Source organism: Nanorana parkeri, unplaced genomic scaffold (genome assembly GCF_000935625.1).
Source record: "Nanorana parkeri isolate BGI_ZX_2015 unplaced genomic scaffold, ASM93562v1 scaffold555, whole genome shotgun sequence".
NCBI classification, from domain to species: domain Eukaryota; kingdom Metazoa; phylum Chordata; class Amphibia; order Anura; family Dicroglossidae; genus Nanorana; species Nanorana parkeri.
In genome coordinates this window covers 357,132-371,873 of record NW_017306823.1, presented here as the reverse complement: position 1 = coordinate 371,873, position 14,742 = coordinate 357,132, and the positions used below count along the sequence as shown (strand labels likewise).

At 41.0% G+C, this 14,742-nt stretch overlaps 1 protein-coding gene across 1 annotated transcript in view; it reads right to left on the bottom strand.

Annotated features, from left to right (window-relative positions):
* The window catches only part of HECW2 (HECT, C2 and WW domain containing E3 ubiquitin protein ligase 2), a 220,675-nt gene that overhangs the window by 136,154 nt on the left and 69,779 nt on the right, over nucleotides 1-14,742 (bottom strand). The window lies entirely within an intron of this gene.

Genomic DNA, 14,742 nt, shown 5'->3' with positions numbered 1-14,742 from the left:
GGGGGGGGGGGGTTGTTTTGGTATGAGAGGAGTGAATTAAGGAAAATTAAAAAAAATTTGTAGCTACCGCATCCCTCCAATAAATAGTAAGGGGTAACAAGTAAACGGAAATGGCATAGGGAGGAAATTTGGGTGGTTATGTTAACATATGTATGTAAGAATTAAGTATATAGTGTGGGATGTTGTAAGTTGTGGTGATGATGAGAAGTTAAATTTGTATGTAAACGAGATATGTGAATGTTGATGCTTTGTTATACTTCTTCTTATTATTATTATTATGGTATGAATATTTTGTATAAATAATAAAAAGATATTACACAAAAAAAAAACCTAAGGGCTGGTTACTAGATCTCCCTTTACTTCCTGGAACTCTGGCACATGTGACTATGACATATGACCATGCACATCATCTCAGGGGAGGAAAATGCCTTTCCCCGAGATCTCGTGGGATTACAGATGAGATTTCCCAGCAATGCTCTGCCTATGTAACCTTCTCAGGATGCACTGATTTGGCACATTACAACATTTGTGCCAGAAGTTGACCAGGAAGTAGATGAACTCTATTTGTAAGTAGATGAAATACAAGTTTGTTTAATTAATTTAAGATGATGCAGAGCTGATGCTGATGTGATTTTTAGTGAACAGGGGGAAAGGTCCACTTTGGCACCCCTGCATTTCTGTCAGATAATGCACAACTTCGCAGAGAAAATTGTTGCAATTACAAATGTTTAGGCATTCTCGTGTTTATTTATTTTGTTTGTATTGGTATGACACAAAAAAGAAGGGGAAAAAAAGCCAAATCTGACACATTCCACGCAAAACTCCAAAAATGAACTGGACAAAATTATTGGCACCTTCTCCAAACTGCAAGAAATAATTGCATTCCAAGTTTTTGTGGAACAGCATGGACAATCTCAAGGTTACAAGTCCATCTCCAGAGATCCTAATGCTCATGTGTCCACTGTGCGCAACATTGTCAAGACGTTTACAGCCCATGGCACTGTAGCTAATCTCCCTGGACGAAAGAGAACAATTGATCAAAGATTGCAACAAAGGATTGTTCGAATGGAAGATAATGACCCTCAATCAACTTCTAGACAAATTCAAGCTGACCTTTAGGCAAAGGGTACAACTGTCAGCCCGCACTATATGTCACCATCTGAATGAAAAGGGACGCTATGGTAGGAGACCCAGGAGGACCCCAATGCTGACACAGAAACATAAAAAAGCCAGATTGGAGTGTGCCAAAACTTACCTGAGGAAGCCAAAATCCTTTTGGGAAAATGTGCTGTTGACAGGTAAAACAAAATTACAGCTTTTTGGTAAAGCCCATATCTTTCTACTGTTTTCAGAAAAATAAATCAGGCCTTTAAAGAAAAATATACAGACCCTACAGTCAAACATGGTGGAGGTTCACTGATGTTTTGGGGTTGCTTTGCTGCTTCAGGCACTGGATGTCTTGACTGTGTGCATGGCATTATTAAATCTGAAGACTACCAAATAATTCTGGGGTGCAATGTAAGGCCCAGGGTCAGAAAGTTGGGTCTCCGTCAGAGGTCATGGGTCTTACAGCAGGACAATGACTCAAAGCATACGTCAAAAAGCACCCAGAAATGGTTTCAGACAAAGCGCTGCAGAGTTCTGGACTGGCCAGCAATGAGTCCAGATCTAAATCCCATAGAGCACATGTGGAGAGATCTCAAAATAGCAGTTGGGAGAAGGAACCCTTTCAATCCGAGAAACCTGGAGCAGTTGGCGAAAGAAGAGTGGTCCAAAATTCCTGTAGAGAGGTGTAAAAAAACTAATTGATGGTTACAGGAAGTGATTGATTTCAGTTATTGTTTTCCAAGAGCTATGTTACCAAATATTAATTGAGGGTGCCAATAATTTTGTCCAGTCCATTTTTGGAGTTTTGTGTGGAATGTGTTAGATTTGGCTTTTTTCCCCACTTGTTTGTGTCATACTAATACAAACAAAATAAATAAACATGAGAATGCCTACTCATTTGTACTTGCAACAATTTTCTGTGCGAAGTTGTGCATTATATATATATATATATACACTTTACACAAGAGAAATCCAAAGCAAATCAATATTTGATGTCACCACCCCTTTGCCTTCAAAACAGCATCAATTCTTCTAGGTACACTTGCACGCAGTTTTGGAAGGAACTTGGCAGGTAGGTTGTTCCAAACATCTTGGAGAACTAACCACAGATCTTCTGTGGATGTAGACTGCCTCAAATCCTTCTGTCTCTTCATGTAATCCCAGACGGGCTCGCTGATGTTGAGATCAGGGCTCTTTCAGAACTCCTTGTTCCTCTTTGCACTGAAGATAGTTCTTAATGACATTGGATGTACCCTGTTTCCCCGAAAATAAGACCTACCCCGAAAATAAGACCTAGTACTATTTTTGGGAATTGCTAAAATATAAGACATACCCCGAAAATAAGACCTAGTTGTGACCATTCCTATGGCCGGTGGTGGCATAAGGGGGAACTTGAAAAGCCACGGGAGAGGCGGGAGAGAATCAGCGGTGCCAACGAAGCCAGCGCTAGAGGAAGTGAGGTGGCACCGGAGGGAGCAGAGCCGCATAAGCCGATGCCTCCTCTATAGCGCCGTCTCCTGTCACAGGCGGAGTGATACCAAATGCACTCCGCCTGTGAGGAATCGATCGTGAAAGCGTGTTTCGCTCATTCTGGCCAGCGATTGGTTAGCAAATTGCTCTTGGAAAGGTACGGCACCCCTGATTACCATATTTTTGTACATGAATCAGTGTGGATTGTTCTACATTAAAAAAAAAGGGATCTACCCCGAAAATAAGACCTAGTGTGTTTTTTTGAGCCCAAAAAAATATAAGACAGCGTCTTATTTTCGGGGAAACACGGTATGTTTAGGGTCATTGTCCTGCTGCAGAATAAATTTGGGGCCAATCACACGCCTCCCTGATGGTACGGCATGATGGATAAGTATCTGCTTGTATTTTTCAGCATTGAGTATACCATTGATCCTGACCAAATCAACTCCATTGGCAGAAATGCAGCCCCAGACTTGCAGAGAACCTCCACCATGCTTGACTGTTGCCTGCAGACACTCATTGTACTGCTCTCCAGGCCTTTGGCAAACAAGCTGCCTCCTGATACAGCCAAAATTTTCACATTTTGACTCATCAGTCCAGAGCACCTGCTGCCATTTTTCTGCACCCCTGCTGCTTTGTTTTCGTCCACAGTTGAGTGGCTTAGCCTTGTTTCCACGTCGGAGGAATGGCTTTTTGGTCGCAGAAAAATGCTCTGCAAGTGCTCTGGACTGAGGAGGCAAAAAAGCTTATCAATACTGCCCAAATTTTGTAGAAGCGATCAAATGTATCTTTCAATTTGTGCATCCATTCCTCTGCCTCCATAATATTGTGTACTTTAAATCAGCCATTCCCTCATGGTGGGAGTCCTATGTGACTTTCACAGAAAAGGGATTTTTTTCGATCATTCAACAAATGTGGCATATAAGACCTCTTAAAGCAACCAACAGATAAAGGGGTTGCATAGAATTGAAGCCTTGTAGGGTCATTAGGAACATGTTGCTGAGTGACTTAGGCACCTTTTTTCCTTCCAGAAGGTTTTTATGATTGAGCACTCCCACCACAAATGCACAAAATTACCTCTGTGGCCACAACCTCTCCAGCAGTCTGCAGATGGGGTTGATCCTAGTTGATCTGTCAGGTACTGGGTACCATCTGGATATTTTATAAAATGAATCCTGTGTAGAAACTAAGAAAGTTAGTTAGACATGCAGGAAGGAGGGGACTCCTATGGAACCCCACCAGCAGTTTCAGGTGTGTACCCTCTAGGTAACGAAAGAACCAGATTTCCCTATGTCCCCCAACCTCCGTTTATTTAGGAAAGCTTACTGTTCCCCTGGGGCAAACATTGGGATGCCTGCCTAAGGTAGTAGAGAAGAAGGAAAGGGGGCCCACTTGCCATCTCTATTCAGGGAATCACAGATCTGTAAGGGAATGAGTGACACGGGAGAGTAGGTATCTACCAGATTGCCATCCCCTTTTGACTGTCATCATAGCAACTTAATTAAATGCAATTTTGTGAACACCAATGAAGGCTTCATATCTCTGGGTCATTTATCAAGTAACAAATCCTAACATTAATGCATAATTCCATGTAAGCAGCTTAATACAATCAGGTATTTCTGAGGATCAGAATACTATCACTTCAAAAATAATATGCACTCCCATTAATCTGGTATAATAGAGAAACCACCTTGCACAGGACAAACATTTCACATGTTGTTTTCATAGATATTCAAATTTCATTCCAAGTACTATATTTGTAAACTATTTGTTTTCAAATTGCTGCGCTCTCAAAAGTAGGTAAAGCTTAAAAAGTGACATTAAAGTCACACACACACCCCCTCCCCCCATGGCTGCGTTAAGAACTTACCTTAAATGATGCCTCTTGATCCGATCATCTTCTTTCCAGTAGTTTTCAGCTGTCCCTCCAGCGCTTGTGCCGGTCTTTGATCCAGTGCTGACTGATGTGTCTTCTGTGTCCCATGGTGTCTGTCCGCATGCACACTGCCAGCTGCTTGCATTGACTTACCCTGTGTCTCTCCTCTTCTCCCGCCGAAGAGCTCTACTGCCATGCGCCAGCCCCATGATCCTTCACGGCTGCTCGAGAATCTTCAGATCTTACAGGAGTGAGCGGCAGAGACACAGGCAAGTTTTTACCTATTTGGTAACTTTTTTTTATTTATTTTTTATGTTTTTAAATATATCTATTGCTTGCTAGCAGTAGATATATGCAAAAGAAAACGAGTTTAATTCTACTTTAAAAGGTAACAATACATTATAGTTGTAAAATGATAAATTAACACCGTGCTAAATATCAATCCACCTACTGAATAAATAGTTCATATAAAAATAGTAAAACTACTAGTGCTCTTGTGTTTGCTGTACGACGGCTGTGATGATTTTTTAACGATTTTTCTGCGACGGGTTTTCTTATGAACGTTCTTGCTTTGGATTTTAATGCAAGTGTATTACTTTTTAAAGTAAGTTGTTTTATTTTGAATAAGTACACTATGAGAGGTATCTTCCTGTGGATCTGAGCTCTGACAGTTGCACTGAAAGAATGGCGGGATTGGAGTACAGTTAAAGGATCTGGTGGAAGAGGATTTATAGCTGGAAGAGTTACGTTTATTGGAGTTAACCAGTGAAAGTGCTGATTGACCATGTAACATACTGGTCATATTTGTCCGGAGAGTGCAGTGGAGTGTGTGCACAGTGGTGTAACACACAGAGGTTTTGGAAATTGCTGCACATTGAACATTCACTGTGTGATTGGGAGGACTGGCACTTTATAGATCACTATTTTATGGACTACTTTTTGCACATGGTGGGTTGATGTAATTGAATGGCTGAATAAGCTTATTGCGGAGTTAGATTAATTGCACAACATTTTTTTTTAATGTTTTATGTGATTTTTATATGAATTTTGTATACTGGTTTGATGGGATTAGTAGTGTTACTATTTTTATATGAAATAATTATTCAGTAGGTGGATTTAGCGTTAGTGTTAATTTATCATTATGCTATTTTTTAGACATGTGCACCAGCAAAAAATTTGTTTCGTTTAGTTTCGTTTTGAAAAAAAAAAAAAAATTCGTTTAGTCTAGTTTACTTTTTAGTTTACTTTCATTTTGCTGCAACGAAATTCGTCCAATAACGAATTTCGGGAAATCGGGAATTTCGGATGCATCCGAATCTCCCAATTTCCGAAAATTCGTCCAAAACGAATTTCGGAACGAACCGAATCGCACATGTCTACTATTTTTTGATACAATCACTTTGCACATTCTTTTGGGCAATATTTGAGGGTAGACATGGAGAGCGTGGATATTTTTATTACAATATAGGTGTGCCATGAAAATCCCACTGCTGCACTTTTCTCTTAAGTTGACATTATTTTGATATATGGATCCATATACAATACATGGCACTAAAGATTTCTAATCTATCCAATGAAATCTATTAAATATTGGTTACATTAGTGTGTGCAGATGTTAAATACATCATGAAATTATAGCTGCTTTAAAAAAACGCTAAAGCAATACAAGAAGCACTTGATAGAAAAACATATATGCTCTGCAAGACATATTATTTTACCATATGCTCTTTTCCGGTGTGCTTTATGTCAGTGTTGAGCTGCAAATTGATCCGTGATGGCAGTGGAATTCTTTCACTCATCTCCCCCTTTATCCAGTATTGCATTTCTACTTCATGCTGACCTTGCTTTATTTCATATGACCACAGCTGCTGGTCACTGGAAATCTCATAAATGACAGACTACTGCTGCTTTTCTGTACAATTTTTCAAATGTGGCCAGTATTATTATAGATATTAAAATTTACATTTCAGTAACAGATGTTGTTTGTGTCCTCCCGTTACCCTAAGGAGAACTATGGGGGAAAACACTGACCCCATAGTTCTCCTTTAAAGCAAATCTGTGCTTTGCTCATGCTGGGAATAACAACATTTTAAAAGAGAACTATGGGGTAAGTGTTTTTCCCCATAGTTCTCTTTAGGGTCACTGAAGGACATATACTAGCATCCTCCCATGACCCAAAGCTCAGTATATCGCGGGCTATTGCCCACTATATACTGTGAGCGCCACAGCCGGGACGGATCCCAACATTACTGTCGAGATCCACCCAGCTGTGTAAGTGACAGCTGGCTCTGCCTATATAGAGGCAGAGCCAGCTGTGCCCGCCCCCTCCCCCGTCCATTCCTCCAGTCAGCGCTGGAGGATCGGAGAGGGGAGGGGGATAATCCCTGCGGGAAGCGGTGACAGTCACCGCTCACTGCAGGGAGACGATCGGGGAGTAGATCGGTGCATGTTTCTGTTAACTTCCCGATCAAGAGCCGACCTGTGACAGCTTCTTTGTAGCAGGTTCGGCTCTAACTATAACGATGAGTGGAAATCACTCACCTCACAGATCCTTTAATTTTCATGCATCCCTCCATAACAGATCATATTCCAAACTCCTCTGTATAAGTCAGAGCTTACACAGAACTCAGATCTTTCTCCCTGCCCCCATGTGACAGCACTAAGCCAACTGCCAGGCACCATATTCTTCCATACCTTGAAATACAGAACAGTTTCTTTGCTCCTTGCAGCAGGAGAGCAAAGGAAAGGGGGGTGCTGCTGGGGAGGGGATAGTGGTGTTTAAACCAATCTGTTGCTTTGCACTGTATGGGCAAAGCATAGATTTCATCTAATGCCTACTTGGCATTTATCTAGATAGGTTAAATGTGTCATGTGCAAATGCACATGAAGGGCTGTCTCATCTGACAAACTGTATATGTTTCGATGCTGATTTGCCAGGACTCAATGCTGAAAATTGTGCAACCTGACTGAAGAAGGGCTGCCAGGAAAAGTAGGTTTTGAGTGGTCAGCACCTCCAGAAAGATAGAACAAGTTACTCAAAGATAGTCAGGTAATCTCAGTCAACAAAAAAAAAAAAAGGCACTTTAAACCCTTTAGTGCACCCTAAATGGACTGACCATTGGCTGATTATCACATCATTGTACAATAATCCCAATAATGTTATGGCTATATTTTAAACTGAAAAATGAAATGCACTTACCCTCCTCCTAAAGGTCAGTATGGGTCTATTGGCTGTGTTTCCTTTGTGCATCCTTGTGATGAAGTAAAGGATGCATTTAAGAAATATTAAGTTACAGTTTGCTAGTTTCCATTGTAGCAATAATATCATTGCTTGGGAAATATCATGTTACAATGGAACTCTCTGTAAACAGTTGCTAATGGAAAACCCATATGGCATTTCATAAGTAGAGGCAAACTGATAATGTTAGTCCCATGGTCCTCATGGCATAGGCCATATGAACAGAAAAAGGAGGGTCATTTAAAGGAGAACTATGAGGTGAGTTAAAATCACTCAACCTCATAGTTCGAGCCGACGTGTGACAATGAAACACGTCGGCTCAATAGATTGGGAAGTGAGCGAACACATAACAACGCTCGCTTACTTCTCGATCATGTCCCTGCAGAGAGCCGTGACTTTTTGTCACGGCTCCCTGCAGGGATTCCCTCCCCACTTCGATCCTCCAGCCTATACTGGAGGAACGGACGGGGGAGGGGGGCAGGTACAGCTGGCTCTGCCTCTAGATAGGAGCCTGTGTCCCTCAATGAACGCCAAAAAAGATCTTACAGTGAGTAGCAAAATCCAATTTTCTTTCTTATTTATTGAGGGACACAGAATTCAGAGACAATTGAAGTGTTCGAAAGCAGTCCAACTGAGGTGTGAGCAATACAACAAACAGAACGCTTGCGATCCAAGATCCGACGGGTGCTCCCTTTTGGTTTTTGAACTGTGAAAAGGTTCAAATAAAACCCTTCACAGGAAATGAAGTAATAACCCCTTGCTCTAAAAGACCCACAAGGGTTGCAAGGACTCTTCATTTCAAAGGTGACAAAGAATACATAAACTGGGTAGGGGACTGAAAATTAAACTCTAGTTTGAAACCACCTACTGTAGCCAAGCATCTGAGATGATATCTATCCAGGTCTGCACAAAGGCTAATAGACATCACCCACTATAGAAAGATATAGAAAGTAAGGGTGTCCCTTCATACCGAAAAGGACCTATCTGTGGGTTTGGGGGATTTAGGGTCCAGGGTCCAGTGAAACTGGGCTCATGGCTTGGGTTTGGCCTTAAAGGTTGAAGCCTATGAGTAATGAAAGGGACTCTTCTTGGCCTCAGAGAGGGTCAGTGAGTCTTCTGCTGGGGTAAATGAGCACTCTTTTAGAGTGTCTACTGCACTTTCAACTTAGGCTTGACAAAGAGGCAGAGCCTCGAAATGCGTAGCCGCCGGCATTGGACACCATCCCTGTCCAGCTCTTTTATTCCCCTTCGTTTTTGACATCCTTGAGACACTCTCTACTGCACTTTCAACTTAGGCTTGACAAAGAGGCAGAGCCTCGAAATGCGTAGCCGCCGGCATTGGACACCATCCCTGTCCAGCTCTTTTATTCCCCTTCGTTTTTGATATCCTTGAGATACCGCCCCTACAGACTCCTGGGGTCCCCGGACGGTCCGGCATTAACATCGCCTCATATTCGTGCAGCCGCGGCTCAGCCTGGCCAGCTGAGTGCGCGTTGATTACACGATCACCCCTGACATTTCTCAGACTGTTCTTCTGCTCATTTTCCCGGAATTGCAAGACCAGCTGACACGCGATATGCTGACTACAGTAACGTGTGTACAGTAACGTACTGTAAAGGAGACGAGTGTTTCCTTTACAGTAGTGGCGCTTTCTCATTGTGTGATTTTATCTGTGTACTCACAGGGTTCCTCACCCTGTTTCTGACAGAGCCTGCACACTGTATTGCTGTGTACTCACGTTTTTACAGCACACGCTTTTATAGCCGAATAAAGGTTTTTACCCAGCAGGTAGTGCGCTCTAGCCTTTTTTGTTGTTTTTAACATGTAAACCAAAGAGTTCCCTGCATGTTCCCTGATAGGAAAGTCATATGAGAAATAAGATGGGAGAGATCCACTAACCCATCCACACAGTGATACAGGGCTGTTGACATGAGCCCTAAATGTTTGACAAATAGCAGATCAGTGTGGAGGGAAGATGGATCCCATCTCATGAATTTAGTCCATTCCCCTAATGTTTGACAGGCTAACATCAAGGCCATTATAGGATAGCAAAGCAGGGCCTGACAGAGAAAACAAGGATTTGGAGAGTACCTCCAAACGTGTATCTATGGGATTCTTACATATTGGTGCGTCCTATACAGGAGTCGTCAGTGCTTTATTAAAGACAGTGAGAACAGCCCACTACTTAATAAAGGACTCCTCAAATGGGTATTGGACTGCAAAACGTTTGGGAGATGTTTGGCAAAAGTGAGTGCATGGGAAAAAGTTTTAGTATTCTTATAGCCTCTCAGGGTTCCCTAGACAGGTAGCAGCCCTAGTAGAAGCTACAGGTTGCTTCTCCATTTTTAAGTTGACCCATACCACCTCAATAGGAGCTGAAATGGTCTCTCTAAGCGTAGGAGTTATGGTGACTTTTTGCAACTCCTCAGGAACAACATCCTCCTGCAAGGATTTTTGAAACTCTTCATCAGATAGATTTTCTGCAGCTGAAGGTTCAAAGGCCCTAATGGTGCAGGCAGATCAAAAAAATTATTCTTCCCATGAAATCCTCAGCTCAAATACAAGGATAAACCTTGGGTTCTCCCTAATCAGCTGCTGAAAGAAGGAGAGGTTCAAATGGCCAGAGGTAATCTGGTCACTTTAGGCGGCAACTGTGAAACTGCATCCTTCTTTGCGAAAAGGTACAGTGGCGGGAAGGTGCTAGCTCACGCTGAATGACAGAAACAAGAGTGCAAAGTGTGAGCATGCAATGCTCCACCTAAAGATGCAGCATATAGTTCCTGCACCAACAGAACCAACAGAAAAATAGGGATAAAAACCGCGCCCAACCATTCTAATAAATTAAGTAGCTTTACTCATAAAGGAGTCTTCAGAAACTGGGTCACAGCAGAGGCTGTGCAGTGGCGATGGACCTGAAAAGCACCCTGTGGCTAACTAATACTGGACACAAAAGTACGGAAAGCACCTTAATGTGAAGCAGAGTGCCCAAAGGTCACATTCCAGGCAGACTCGGCAATCAGCCAGTCCAGCAGGATCCAGGTACGGCCTCCAAGGATATACCAATCCAGATAGCTGCATGAAGAAATCAGCTCTAGCAGCTAATACATAAAGTCTTGATTAAAAGGTAAAAACAATATATTTATGCCTGAATAAGGCAAAATGGCTAATTACACCAGTTGAACATTTATTAGTAGAGAAAAGATGTCTATAATCTAGGAATAAAAACTAGGGCATGCTGGGAGTGGGAGAGGCCAGGCTGTACCAGGCCACCTGTAGGTGGCAGTATAACCCTATTGTCTACGAGTCCTCTTTCATTGAATGAGAGAGAAAACAGCATTTCTATAGAATCTAGTAATAGGTTATTTGAACTCCCTGTGTAGGGCTGCAGCTAATGATTATTTTCATAATCGATTAGTTAGCCAATTATTAACTTCAGTTAATCGATTATTCAGATAAAATAAAAAAAATTAATACCATCATTTATTTAAAATAAAATACAAAATGCAGTGTTACAGACAATGTTTACTTCAGAATAAAACGATATGCACAATTTTTAAAATCGCACTACACTGGAAGGCAGGACATTGCTTGTATGTATTATATTAGACATTTTAATTCGTTTCATGGATTTAAAATAATGTGAATTAATAAAGCTCTTTTTTTCTATTTTTAATTGTAGTTTATTTATTATTTTTTATTTGTTTGCATTTGTAATTTTTATTTAACTTTTTTTTCATTTTTTAGTCTTTTTAATTTTAGTTTATTTAACTCTACTTTTTTAAACTTTTTTTGTTTTACTTTATTGCTGGGAGCAACAGCCAGCCTGCTATTGGATATTTCAAATTGCAGTAGCCAATAGCAGGCTGGCTATTGCACCGCCCACTGCCTGCTGTCAATCACCTGACCTGAAGAAAAAAGTTCTCCATCAGGTCCTCTAAGGCTGATTGACATCAGGCAGTAGGCGGGTGCAATAGCCAGCCTCTAGATGCAGAGGAGGAACGGGGCGGCTGTGGAGGCACGGGAGAGGGGCAGAGGAGGAACGGAGCGAGGCAGAGGAGGCACGGGGTGGAGGAATGGACCGGTGCAGCAGCGGAGGTACGAGGGGCAGCAGCGAATGTACGGGGGTGGCAGTGGGGGTATGCAGTCACAGTGATCTCGCCAGTGGTGCCAGCTGCAGTGGTCTGTGTCCCCGCTGCCTCTGCCGATACAGGCGGGGAGAGCAGCAGGGATTGAAAGGGACACAGACCGCTGCAGCTGGCACCGACAGGGAGGAGAACAGAGAAGCAGAGCGGCAGCAACTAATCGATGATGAGAATCATTGCCAAATATTCTCATCATCGATTATAATCGATTAGTTGTTGCAGCCCTATCCCTGTGGGTATGAGTTAGGACTTCCTAGAGGCTACCAATTATCCCATCCAAATGTTACCATAAATGGACATTTTGCCACTTTTGTAAGAATGAACTGTATTTGTTGGGCACTGCTTAGGTGTCACTCAAGGATAAGAGGTTATGTTCCTGTCTTTGGTTACCAACTAATCTGTTACATATGGGAATAGTTTTATATAAGAAACTGGTATTTAATAAATTGTTTATTGTTAAAGCTCCAGTACATGTCTTTGTTGTATATGTACTTCACACGTATGTATGCTCAATAAATCTTGCTGTACTCAGCTGTTTAAAACTGATTTATCATTCTGAACTACTGCTGATGAGGAAGCCATAGGTTGCTTTAAGAATAGGTGGGCCTAAATCACCTTTCTTTTAACTTTTTCACAAATCTTTCCTTGTTTTTTTTCCTCTACCCACATTTTCAAATTTTGCTGGTTGCTATTTGTGATGTGCACAGACATGGATCTGTTATGTTAAAATGAATAAAAAACAAAAATTGAAATATGCAGGAAAAGGCTATACTAGAATTTGGGAATATAGTAGTACAGTTATTAGAAATATCTATGATTTTTTTCATTATATTTTGTGAATGTATACTTTCAGGACTTGGTATGTCAGAGACAGAAAATAAAAGCAGAAAATAAAAACACTGGGAAATAGAAATTGCAACTGACACAAAAAAATATCAATAAATAAATATTTGCCTAAACAGTGATCATTGTAGCAGATTTATTTGATGGCATTTTTATCAGAAGTGTTGTTTGCATAATCTTTAGTACTTTAAATTTACAACATTATTTCTGCACAATAAAGGTTTTATTTTCCATATATCACACAGACATACAATAGAATAGAAAGCACCATAAAGCTTTTAAAGAAACAAACTACTTTGTACATGGTTGACATAGGGGGTGGGATATCACATGAAAAGAGGCAATATCCTCTGCTGTGCAGTAGCAATATTAATTACATTTAAACCATAGTTTCATGCCCATTCAACATAACATAGATACAAAGACTGAGGAGGAAGGCAAGGGAGGGTGGCCTCCAATCCGGTAAAACATGTCTTAAGAGAATTAAACCATATGAGGATTTTGATGCTTTGTACATATTGCTATGATCAGGTTATTGGAGAATGAAGTCTGGAACGGTGCCCAATAGTTTCTACATTTCTAAATAGTCTAAATTGTAACCAACCAGCCCATTTTGTATAGTATACTTGAAAATCGGCCCTTTTGAGTATAGTGATCTCCCCCATAAAGTAGATTTTATCAACAAGCAGCAGTGTTCACTCCGCTACCGAGGGTGGTTTGGTGGTTTTCCAGTATTTAGGAATCAGGTTTTTAGCAGCATTTAGTTAATGGGCATCATGTTTTGTTCTATCAAGAAGCTGGTATGGATGTTTTGTGAAATAAAAGTACTCAAGGATCCCAGGGTCACAGCAGTGATATGTGATATAAGAGCAAGAATTTGCTGCCAGTAAGGTTGTATGAAAGTGACCTTAACTCAGGAGTTAAAGCCATAAAAAATATTCAAGCACCTTAGCTATTAACAAAAATGTAGCCTATTATCTCCTCCCTTCTGGAGGGTGGCTACTTTTGTTCCCCATGGTCTATGTGTGTGTTGCACTGTAGCCCCCACCCCAAACTCACTCTTGTGATGGACTACAATCCCATGTTTAGTTTACTAATTTGTATTGAGATTGTAGTCCGTTACTGGAGCGATGTCTACTTTACAGTACACACAGGGACCATAGAGAACAAAAGCAGCATGAATTTAGAGATTATTTGAGGATCTACAGCTGAGTGATAGACATAAGCTGCATTTCTGGTGATAAGTAAGGTATTTGAATGCATTTTTAAGATTTAACTGCTGAGTTTAGTGTCACTTTAACAATCACATGTATGATAATGTTCCTGGAGCTTTTCTACACTGTGTTGCATTATATAGAGCCAGATTTGTGATTTTTCAGAAACACACCAACACATCTAATGTGATTTTTCAGCTACAATAAACATAGATTTTGTTGTGGGAACATCTCCCGAGCACATGCTATTGGTAGATCAAGAAAGTATTTGCTCAAGTTATATTCTGTAAACGCCCTCTCCAGGGCTTCTCAACAGTTCTTGCTTACGGTCAAAAATATGAAGAAAGGGTCATTCATGAGAGCTGATGACTTTAATACATCAGATTGGACTTAATCTGCAATAGGGTGGCCTATGTGCAAAACTAAAGACCAGGCAAATTTTGTTAAATATCTTTCTGCTTTCAATACCATTTATTTTACTGTTAATTGTGTGTTTTGTGACAATTCTTCTGTAAATATTTTCTTGCACTGTTTTTCTTTTAATTTAATTAAACATTTTAAAATAGTTAAGGCTGTGGAGTTAACCTGCCCAATTGACAACCACTCTCAGTCTGCTGGCATTTGCATTGTTGTCCCAGGAGCTGGAAAAACTCTGCTCAGGGTGAGGCTGAGAGTGTAATATCACAGTAGCGCTCCAGAGTTTCCTGAGATCAGCAAGTGCAAGAAGCTCATCCCCTTTGTGACCTGATGTAATTTTAGTGGGCCATCTACTTTACAGTGTTGGAAGGCAACTATGTCTAGGCCTGGTGGGAACTCAGGATTGATCATAATGGCAGTAGGGAGGAAGGGGGG